We start from the raw sequence: 9746 nt of genomic DNA on the forward strand, positions 1-9746 counted from the left end.
ATCGATATGTCTGTGTTGTGCTTTTGTTTTGCTGCAGGTTTTATCAAACAAGTCAGATGCGATCTGCGGATAAGATATTTCATTTACGTACACTGTGCAGATTTATAAGCCTAGTTGGTGTGCATGAAGAGCATTGAAATTGTTCTGGTGTGTGCGTGTTTGGCCGTTGCTTTTTTGGGCGTACTTTTATGTAATTGGATCTGTTTTTCCTCCATCAGCTTATTGTCATATAAGCATATAAAGCATGGGCTTACTTGGCTATTATTGAATGACTGTACTCTGCTGTCTGACTTACGGGTAGCACTTGTTGGTGAAGAGATTGTCATACACGATGCGCTGTTATTCGCAGCAGGCAGTGACTTCTGATGACGTGTTCTGTGCAGTAGATGGCATACCAAAAAGAGATAAGCCATGTTATATCCGACGTCCACCTTACACATATGGTAGAACTGTGCAACTAACCTTGTCAGATGAGAGTATTTTATCATCGTCTATACAAGGATGATCTTCGTCAATGGGGTGCGCTGTAGAACACGCATGAAAACAAATACAACCCCAAAACGTAGTTTCAGTATTGCTTCAGTGTCATATTTATAATCAACAATGTTGTATTGCAGAATTATACCCTTCTCATGATTGCTATTGCTCAACACGCTAGGACTGCATAAGTACACACCAACATCCCCAAAACAAAATGCATTGAAACCACTTGAAACCACTCCTGCTATATAATTTGTTTACTTTTTGGGTGAGGAGCAATTGGCGTTGGGCAGGCAGACTTCGCAGCCGCACCCAAGTCGTCGCTCTTCCTCTTCTGTCCACGGGTTCTGGGGGTTAAAAAAGCAACAAAGCAAGCAGGCCTGGCCTCATTCAGTGCTGAAAACAAGTGATCTTGAACATTATGTTCAAGTCTATACAAATTAATAAGTTTCAAAATTTTCAGAATGAGTTTTACAAAGAGTTACATAAGCTAACACGTTGAGATGAAGTAGAATGGTAGACAAATAGGTATACTTTCGAAATATCCCAACTTGGTGAGGTGTCCGAGTGGGTCCAAATGAGAAATTCAGGTTCGTGTTACACCATGTCAAGATGAGAAAATTCCATCACGTTACTTACCTAGGATAGCGTCCTCCATATTCGTCACTTCCATCCATTTTGGGAAGTCGAGACTTGGCAGCAGTGTGGACGATGTACCAGAGTAGCTCCCAAAAAAGGCTCGAGCTGAAAAGAACAAGTGGCAGCTTGTCACGAAGGGATACGTCTGGTCTTCTCGTCACTATTTGAAGGTTTCTCAGCGCTGTCAAAAGAGCAAAAATTTGAATTTTCGCGCGGTTTGTATTTTTTTTGTGAGGCAAAGCTCGTAATCCCGGATGTGTGGCCGTGTCACCTCCCGGTATTGTACTACTCCCTGGTATTGTACTACTCCCTGCCTGAAACCAACAAAGGTGGCAGATACAACAATACACCTTCAAGCAGCCAAGCCTGTTGGCAACAGACCCAACACAATCAGGCATAAGTGTCCCCACCAACCGGACTAGCTGGCACACACACACACACACACACACACACACACACACACTACTACTACTACTAGCAGCATGACTGCCCAGAGGGGCAAGTGTCACCCCTATGGAAAGGGGACCAGAAAACGGGACACGGATCACAAGCAGGACCGCGAATGTCTGGCTAGGTCCTGCTGCCGGCGGAAATTGCGTTTACAACGTGGGCAGCTGAGGGGCAAAGCTGCTCTCTCAGCAGCAGATGGTCTCGCACCACGATTGCAGTTGTGACGCTTGAACCCGGCCGCAGAACGGAAGCATCGCTGACATGTTGGGCAGTGCTGCTGGCAACAAGCTGAAAGTGGCACAGACAGACTGACTGTTGGTGTAGGAGAACTTGTGACAGGCTGGCATCGATGAACAGAGTAGCCACCCTTGCTGCGGAACCACCTCTGGCAGTTCTGGCATTGCACTGATCCACGCTGGAGCTGGATGGGAAGCCGTCTCTGAGTGGTGCACTTGTGCCGCGTTCTATCTGAGACCCGTGAGAAGTTCCGGTCACACACTGCGCAATGCACAGACTTGGGCATGGTGGAGCTCGACTGAGGGGCAACCCGTACTTCCCTCCACTGTTGGCGGTCCTGAGCAAGGATGAACCACTGAGATGGCTGTTGCAGTGCAACCTTGAGGTCGGTCATCACCGTGTCTTTCCACCGTCGCCGGGGACCACAAAACGGCCGAGGCACAGGTAGCCACCCAAAGAGGAGTTGGAGGGGGGTGCGATCCTCATCCATACGCGCAACGTGCCCAGTCCATTCCAGACGCCGATTGCGGAGGCGTGTAGACATCAGTACTGGGTCTCCCCAACGGTTCCGCAGGTCTGTGGATGACAGCCGCTCGGACCACTGACGAGGCTTGGTGATGCTGAGGACAGTCCGGATGCATTGATGGTGGAATTTATCCAAACTTCTGATATCCCGTTGGAGTGGGGTCCAACACTCTCCGCCATACAGTAATATTGAGGAAACGCAGGCCATGTACAGGTGGCGTTTACTAGAGAGGGACAGAGATCTGTCAGTGAATACCTTCTGGAGGGCTCCGAAGGCCTTTGAGGCTTCGGCAATACGGCGCTTGATGTCGGATGAAGAACGACTGTCAGGGGTCACTATGGATCCTAGGTAGGTGAACTTCGGCACGGCTTCGATAGTGCCAAGAGGGAGAACGATGTCAGCCGAGTCTTCAGCAGAGACCCCATGGCCCGCCGTCATGATCTTCGTCTTGGCGATGCTAACAGTTAGTCCAAATTCTCGGGCAACACTACAGAAGAGCTCCACACCAAACTCAGCATCACTACGGCATTCAGACACGAGAACGGCATCATCAGCATACTCCAGGTCACTAACAGACAGTGACTCGCCAGCCCTGCGCGATGATGAGCGGGGGTAGAGTTGGCCATCGATGGAAAACTGGATGCTGACAGAGTGACTACGACCTGCATCCTTTAGCCGGGCACGCCATGTCTCAACAACCGCCCCGAAGTACAGGTTAAAGAGAACGGGTGCCATGACACATCCTTGTCGGAGACCATTAACCACAGGGAACTCATCAGAGGTGGAGTTGCCAACTCGGACCGAGGCAGAGGTAGAGGTGTGGAAAGCCTTAATCAGGGCCACTAGCTGTTGCGGGACCCCAAGTCGGCCCAAGGCCACCCAGAGAGCAGCGCGTGGTACAGAATCGTACGCCTTTTTCAAATCCACAAACACACAGAAGAGCTGCTGACGATGTTCGTATGCTTTCTCGATTAGCTGGCGGAGCGAGAAGATGGCATCAACACAGCCCCTGCCTGGCCGAAAGCCGCTCTGGGACTCTGGGAGTTCCGACTCAGCCAACAACTGCAGGCGATCTTGAATCATGCGGCCACACACCTTGCCAACAACATCAAGAAGGGCAATACCCCGCCAATTATCACATTTGGACAGGTCACCCTTCTTGGGAACAGGAACCAACTCGGCATCGCGCCATTCCTGCGGAACAGTGGCCGTCGTCCAAGCAAGTTGGACGAGATCCAGCAATGCGTCCAGGGAATCATGGCCACCTGCTTTCACAAGCTCGGGGACTATACGCGAGGAACCTCCAGCTTTGCCATTTGCAAGGTGTCTGATGGCGACGACAAGGTCTTCCATTGTTGGTGTGACTGCCAGAGACTCGTCAGGCTCACGTTGAGGGATGTTAGCAACGGTGGAGGCATTGAAGGTACTGGGGACATTGAGCAAGTTCGAGAAGTGAGTGGACCAGCAGTCTTCCTGCTCCTCCAAAGACGTGCAAACTATGCCCTCAGCATTACGGACCGGATGGATGGTGACGGATCGGAGTCCTGAATAGCACCGTTGAATGTCTCGGATGGCGGACCAAACGTGCTTACCACTAAATTTGCCACGCTCCACAGTGCTAGCTCTCTGCTCCAACCATGCACTCTTCGCTGCACCAACTGCGGTACGACATCTACCTCGGACATCGAGGAAGCGGCGGTGGTCCGCTGGCAGCTCTGATTGACGCCACTGTTGATGGAGGCGTGTGCGCTCAGCAAAAAGAGGTTGGAGGATGTCTGCTGCTGCTAGGAACCAGTCTGGTTGTAGTCGAACGGGTTTGCCCAGGTGTGCCTCAGCGCTGGAGGTCAAGGCAGATTTGTATGCCGACCACTTGGCATCAACGGTATCAGCTGGCCCAGACGATTGCAGATGGTGTTGCACACCGGAGGCGAATTGGAGCCGAGTAGCCTGCACGGCATTAGATTGTTCGTCGGTCATACCAGGGCGGGTCATGAGAGCTTGGATATTAAAGCGTGAACGCCGTGCTACTCCGGTGCGAAAGTTGACGGTGTACGACAGACAGAACGATAAGCATACAAGATTGTGGTCGGTACTACACTCCGCACTACGGATAACGCGGCAGTCTGTGCAGGCTAGGTACACACACACACACACACACACACACACAAACACACACACACACACACACACACACACACACACACACACACAGAGGACAAGACATCAACATGTATGACAGGAGGGTGGCTGATTAGTAATCAGGGTCGGCGAGAGAGGGCGACTACCAGTTGTGAATATAGAACACAACTTATTCACCGGTTGATAAACTCTGTCGGTACAGCATGACCTGTGACTAGGCGTCAGGCTCTTTGCAGATAGAAGAATAGTAATCGGCCTTCCTAAGTTCCTAGTGTATGCGTGCTTCTGGAAACAGGGTTCACACTATGCCCACAGTGCACTAGTGGCCACTATTCCCATTTTTAACAGCCTTTAATATAAAAGAAAAAAATGATACCGACACAGTAGAGTACGAGTAGAAGCCTTACTTGTGGATCGCCAGTTGGCCGCTGGGGGATGAGTGACCAGAAGAGACGCCTTCTTACTTGCCAGGGCTCAACATCAAAGTAGGGTCTCAGGAAGTCAACGTTACCATAGACGTCGAAAACACGCCGAGCTGACTGCTTGCCGGCCTGCCACACCTGTAATGGAGGGGAGAAAGAATAACGATGAAAGGAATGTGTGTGAATGTGTGTGTGTGTCTCTCAAGGATTCAACCCAAAGGAGGGTAGGTGGGGGGAGGGGGGACAACCTCCCTACTCTGATTGAGTGCCTCCCCCCCCCCCCCCCTGCTCATTTGTCGATTTTGGTGTTTTTTCAGGCAATGGGAGGTATGCATCTAAGATGGCCGTCACCTTTTTGCGGGGCAAGTTACCCCATACTTGGCAGGTACAACCCATTATAGTACATTTAAGAGTATGATCTCACAAAGTTCATGACCTTTTTATGCAGAGTTGGTATCAAGGTGTGTACGGTTGTAGTGGACTTGCCCCGCAAACCTAATGGCGGGGAATTGATGCATAATGTCCCATTCAACAAAAATGCAGTCGATAAATCACTAACAGAGGGTTCATAAAGGCACATTCGTCTGCGATAAAGTCGGGGTTCATCCCGTACGTTACATTTTCCATGGCAAGACAATTAATATTTGGGAAAATGGAAAAATGGGTTACAGGGTAACTATTTCCCATGCATGCCCCCCCCCCCCTTACTATTTTGACCTGGCTAGAACCCTGCCTCTCTATTACCTGTCCGGCAACTTGATTTGCCACTTCTCCCTGGATGCGCTGTGTCAGATGGTCTCCATCTGTGCTAGACCTGTAACAACAACACCACACACGTCATAGAAATGTACATGTACATGAACATTCAGGAGTCTAGAAACATGATTGTGCTGATAATTGTCCTGAGTCTAGAAACATGACTGTGCTGATAATTGTCCTGGGTCTAGAAACATGACTGTGCTGATAATTGTCCTGGGATGACGACCTCACGTCAACAGTAGTCACCAAGTGGAAGGCGTGGTTTGGCGAACTGCCAGCACTAGCAGCGCCCCGCAGCTTCAAGGCATCAGCATCATCATCCGTATCCATCCATACATTCACGGACGCGTCCGACCGAGCTACTGCGGCAGCCACGCACCTACATTCGTGCTGAAGATAGGTTTGGTGCGGGACGAGTGACACTCGCCATGGCCCATGCCAAGACAGCTCCGACCCGTCGCCAGACCATTCCACAGCTGGAGCTTCGTGGAGCAGTGCTCGGACTGAGAATCAACAGCAAAGTCGGTGATGCGTTGGATGCACCAATTTCCAAACACACCTTCTGGAGAGACTCTATGAATGTTTCTGGGACGGATCCGTTCACACAGCCCGAGTCAAGGTGGACATTGGCAACCGAGTATCTGAGCTGCAAAGTGCCACAAAGCCGTCCTAGTGGCGACATGTTCTGGGAAAGCAGAATCCGGCCAACAAGGGCACTCGTGGGCTAATAGCGGAAGCATTGGCCAGTGATGAAGAGTGGTGGCACGGTCTCAACTTCCTTGCCAAGAGAGCCGCCACTTGGCCACAACAACTGCAGCCTGTACCAACAGTGGACCTCCCTGGAGAGGTTTAACGAGAGTCAACTTTCGTGACTGAGAAGGGTCTCGCAAATGCTGCCGTGGTGGAACGACTCCAACCGGATCAATATTCAAGCCGGCAGCAGTTGGCTCGCATCACAGCGTGGTGTCAGCCCTTTATCCGCAACTGCACGAAGGGGGAAGACCATTCCAAGGTAGAGAGCAACAAGGTCATTGCACTATTGCATGTGACAACAGCCACACCAGTGCCAGAATTAGCCGCGTCAGAGATACAGGCAGCCGAGGACCACTGGGTACTACTGTGAGCACAGATCGATATAATTATACGGAACACTGTGATTGAGTTGGTGGACAAGCCGTTGATTATTCACTCTCATTGTAATATCAAAAAGTATTCTTTCTGGACCAAAGAGTGGTATATTTGATAACATTTAATAACAACCGACGACGAGACAACAGTCGTAAAATAGCAATGAAAAATATCAATTGTGCACTCATAATCATGTATAAACAATTAAAATGAAACAATTCCAGAACGTTTTCGTGTGACCATCATCAGTGGAACATCGTCACATAGCAAGAATCACTAAAACAACCAGTTATATAGCTAGAGTAACATGAAAAGAAGCGTGAGAATGCAGCACAGCTAGCGGTTATGCATAACGCGTGTAGTGTGAACCTTTGCAGTGTATCTGAGAATGGTAGCAGTAGATGAATGTTGTAGCACTCACACTTTTTAAATAATACACACTCACCAGTTTTTGTTCACACGCACTCACAGCTGCCACATTCATCTACTGCTACCATTCTCAGATACACTGCAAAGGTTCACACTACACGCGTTATGCATAACCGCTAGCTGTGCTGCATTCTCACGCTTCTTTTCATGTTACTCTAGCTATATAACTGGTTGTTTTAGTGATTCTTGCTATGTGACGATGTTCCACTGATGATGGTCACACGAAAACGTTCTGGAATTGTTTCATTTTAATTGTTTATACATGATTATGAGTGCACAATTGATATTTCTCATTGCTATTTTACATTTAATAACGATAGAAATTTTTACGATACTTCTCCAGACGTTTCGTTGTTCTGAACAACATCGTCAGTGGATGGGGGGGGGGGGGGGGGCTTTCTTTATCCACTGACGATGTTGTTCAGAACAACGAAACGTCTGGAGAAGTATCGTAAAAATTTCTATCGTTATTAAATGTTATCAAATATACCACTCTTTGGTCCAGAAAGAATACTTTTTGATATTACACTGTGATTGTGGTGTGTGCCATTCTAAGTTTGATGCAGACTGAAGTAACATGAACAACACACAGTACTGACTGAGAGAATGCCCCACAGACTGCTGCAAGTAGTAGCTAGCATGCAAGAGTTGTGACAATGCAGTACAGTGTAGCAGGGCACACGTCACCACTGTTCAGCTTCAACCCATTCTACTAGATGATGCTGATGATGGTGACCCCACGTGCATGTCATTGTGAACAGTGGCTGCTTATGTGTAGAGCAGTGCATGCAACTGTCCACGGTTCTTGCCGTTAAATGTATACAGGTTACTGTATTACTCAATCTCCGTTACTGTAATATGCACATCTGCCAAACCGGGAGTATTAGATGGCGCTCAATGTTCTATTTACATGACTTTTTGTACAATATAGCCCGAGGCGAAGGGTACAGTGTATCACCCCTTAATCCCAAAAAGTACCCGCTCGCGACACTGGAGGGAAATTGTACTTCTGTTATTTCTTCTTTTCCTAACCGGAACAGCCCTCAAGAAACCCTCCTTTGGAGACCATGAACTCTTTATAGCTCCTATTTCATGTCTAGGGCAGAAGACATGCAACTTAATTATAATTATTCCCGTAGCTATGCAGAAGACGTTACTTCAGTAACGTCTGGCGCTAGCCAGGGTCCACACAGCTTTAATTTGGTGTTTGTTTGTGTGTTTGTTTGTTTGTGTCACGCCTGGAGCTATCCCGTATCTGTCCCGTATCTGTCCCGTATCTGTGACTACAAAGGCTCTACAGGATTGTACATAACAGCTGTCCACAATATGTACCGGCTCCTGTATCTGTCCCGTACCGTACCAATATTCGTCGTATTATGTGTACGACTTCCTGATGTAGAGGGAGATTTGGAAAGAAATAGGGAGACGAGGAGGAAATTAAATTAGAATAGACGCCGAATAGGTGATAGGATGCGTGAGCATAAACATACTTTTGAAGAGAGATCCCGTCGTCTCCAAAATAAGCGTGAACGAGCGATTCAGCGCCGGTCACAGGAAACGTCGGAAGAGAGATCCCGTCGAGTCCAGAACGCCCGTGATCGGCAGAGTCTAAGCCGGTCCCCGGAATCGTCAGGACAGACAACCCGTCGAGTCCAGAATGCCCGTGATCGGCAGAGTCAGCGCCGGTCCCAGGAAACGTCAGGACAGACATCCCGTCGACGCGCAGAAAAACTAAATCTGCAGCCTCTTTTGCCGTCGGACAGGATACGTATTTTAGGAGACTGTAAAGTTATGTAATGTAATGTGCTCCACAGGCAACCATGCATTCGGCGTCGTCATTGGCTCAACAGGTCAATGTACATGTATTACTACAAAAAGGCCAGAAAATCCGATTACTGTATTAAAATCAACTAATTTTCGCTGGCGATTTTATTTCGCTGATTTCGCCGCTTGGTACCAACCGGCCAAAGTAAATCGCAGGCCAAAGTTTGTCACAGAGGCAAAATAATGATGCATGATTGAGCAATGGATGCATGTGAGAGCAAAAGTACCGATCGATTTCTTTATGAAAACTCCAATCGGCCAAAGTTTAATGACGGCGAAAAGTTTCGTTTCTCATCGGCCAAAGTTTCTCATCGGCCAAAATTTGTTGATTTACAATATAAGGCCAAACTAAAGAAGGTGTGTGGTTCGACTCACCCGACCGACCGTACAATTTCAGCCCGACCGTAACTTTTTTTCGGCGGGCTGTCGTGTGACTGACGTACGTGGACTGAACACGTCCACGTCTACGTGCTGTGCTGCGTGAGTCTGCGGACGCAGGCGGCTCCTTTTGGACTTGACTTGTACATGTAGTTGTACTGCAGTGCAGTGCAGTGAGTGGTACGACTGCTGCCTTGTGCTGGTAGTAGAGTCTACTCGATACGCGTATACAGTGTATTTACATGTACTAAAAAATATATTAAAAAAAAAAATCCGCCCGCCCGCCCGTAAAAAAAATGTCCATGTTAGTCGAACCACACACCTTCTTTAGTTTG

Source organism: Sycon ciliatum, chromosome 1, assembly GCF_964019385.1.
Source record: "Sycon ciliatum chromosome 1, ocSycCili1.1, whole genome shotgun sequence".
Lineage (NCBI taxonomy): Eukaryota > Metazoa > Porifera > Calcarea > Leucosolenida > Sycettidae > Sycon > Sycon ciliatum.